The following is a 2,187-nucleotide window of genomic DNA, read 5'->3' as shown; positions in this document are numbered from 1 at the left end:
ATACCAATCCCACACCAAGCTTGCGGCGAGATTATGGTGTGGCCAGCCCAATATGTGTTTGGACCCAATAGGAAACTTGAATGACATTCAAGATTCTGTCTCTGGGAAAATAACAAGAACAAAAAACAAGGAATGCAGAGGAACTATGGAATGTTGTCCAGTCTTCTTGGGCTGTAATAACCTCTTCATAGGTGTTAGAAGCTAGCCAACTTTATGCAAAACAAAACTGTTCAGTTCTTAAAGACAGTGCAGTAAAAAAATGCTAGTTCACTGATTCACATGATGCATTCAGCAGTTTGTTTTCAAGGATATTACACTGCTGTTTCAACATATTTTATTTTCCTAATTTTCTGAAGAAACTCAAATTTTTTTTCTTCATGTTTGGATTTGAAACAGAATGTTGCATACTGTCAGTGCATGTGTAAAGAAATTGTAGCCATTATAAGAATTTTGAGCTTTACTCACTTTTCTAAACACTCTGCTACTATTTTCTGTGTCTCTGTTGTTGTCAGGGTTTTGGCCACCTTGTTCCTTCATGGGAAGACCCAGGTTTACTTGGGATAGTCTATGATTCTGTTCCCTTTCCTCAGCACAACAGACAGACTGGACAGACAACAAGACTGACGGTACTCACACACACACACACACACACACACACACACATGCGGTTATATATTTTACTATAAATCTGTAATTTCTTATATGTCTACTTGGAAAATATGTGACTGAAAGTTTGAGTGCAAGTATTTTAATAAGGACAGTGAACGCTCTGAAATCTGCAAGAATGATTTTAAGGCCCATGCAGGTTAAAACCTGTTGGCCTGTGCTCCCTTGTCAGGGATCACTTTTCGAGAGTCTTCGGCTATCTCCGTAAACAACCGCTAATCGTGACTTTTTTTTTTTGTCCGCTAAAGAAGGCTTTCATCATTCGAAAACTATCCCGCATACAAGTTTTGCCCAAAATGTTATGGTTTTACGGCTAATTAAAATCAGCTGACGGATTTAAAGGAACGTGTCCATTTAAATGCCCTGTCAACAAACATGCGTGTTAAAAAGCGAATTTTCGGTCGGCTGACCGAAAATGTTCGGTATGACTTGACACAGAAGACTCTTAGCTTTGGATACTTGATAATATTGGCTTTGTAACCTCACTTCAGGGTCGAAATTCACCTGAAACCCCCTCCCATGCTTTCTGAATGAGTTTTTAGCAGCTTTGAATTATGTGCTAATGACGGCGCTATCCTGCTTCAAAGATCATTCGAGCCAAGCTGATAACCCTCCTCCTCTCTTCCTGCTTCGTGTCTGGAAGCTAAAACAAAATGGTGCGGTAGGGGGATTTCTCCAACCTGGCTTTGTGTAGAATACCCAGGCTTTGGGAACTGATAAAAGGGGCATTTTTCATTGTGATCTCTTACTTTATAGTATAATTTATATCATTTTATTGCTTTAGAGCGAGGAATGTTCAGTTTTGAGAGGGCAGGGAAACGTCTTTCTGCAATTTAGTCTTTGATTTGTGCATGATTTCGTCACAATCTCGCTCTTGGAGTCATAGAAAGAGCCAGTTCATTATTATGTGTATTACACAGTGCACAGTGGTACATTTTGCATATATATATGGAGTAAATGTCATGACCAAAGTTTATGTCATTCAGTTGTAATCACCCATTTAATTTGAACAGATTCCCAGTTATGATGTGAAACTGCATGTGTCACAGATATTTAAAAATGTGCCAAAATTACCTCTCCGCCTGGGAAATTTCTCGGTAAAAAATTTCTAAAAAAAATCAAAATTTCAAATGATTGAGTCCAAATTTGGTGAACTTTTACACATGTAGATTTAAAAGTCTAAACTACTTTTTTGTGTTAAAAATAATATTTTAGTGATGTTTTTCAATATTTATTTATAAAAAACTTTTGTCAAGGTGAAAAAAAAGGTAAATTTCTTATATTCTATCACTAATAATTCAGGCAGGGTAAAAGTTACAATAGTGCTGACACCAGGAAACCATTCTTTGACATCTTACCTTTACAGAGGCACCAAAAGTTTGCACTTTAATCTGATAACTGTGAGGCTATTATTGATTTATTTTTGTATGTTTTTGTCAGGTGGAAATTCATTTTACCCCCCCCCCCCCCCTCCTGTGGGGGAAAGGGTTATTATTTGTGTGTGTGTTGTGGGGAAAAAAA

At 37.4% G+C, this 2,187-nt stretch overlaps 1 protein-coding gene across 1 annotated transcript in view; it reads left to right on the top strand.

The window, feature by feature from the left end:
• Positions 1-21: 21 nt before the first annotated feature.
• Positions 22-2,187, top strand: part of LOC106942897 (protoporphyrinogen oxidase-like) — a 6,966-nt gene continuing 4,800 nt past the window's right edge. The window contains exon 1 of the mRNA XM_015026252.1: positions 22-626. The gene's annotated coding sequence lies outside the window, so the exon portion shown is untranslated. The remainder of the gene's footprint in view (positions 627-2,187) is intronic.

This window comes from Poecilia latipinna, unplaced genomic scaffold (assembly GCF_001443285.1).
Source record: "Poecilia latipinna isolate Pla-1442-1.1 unplaced genomic scaffold, P_latipinna-1.0 Scaffold4652, whole genome shotgun sequence".
Classification (NCBI taxonomy): domain Eukaryota; kingdom Metazoa; phylum Chordata; class Actinopteri; order Cyprinodontiformes; family Poeciliidae; genus Poecilia; species Poecilia latipinna.
Note: the sequence above shows the minus strand (reverse complement) of the source record. Positions and strands in the feature narration are given on the sequence as shown.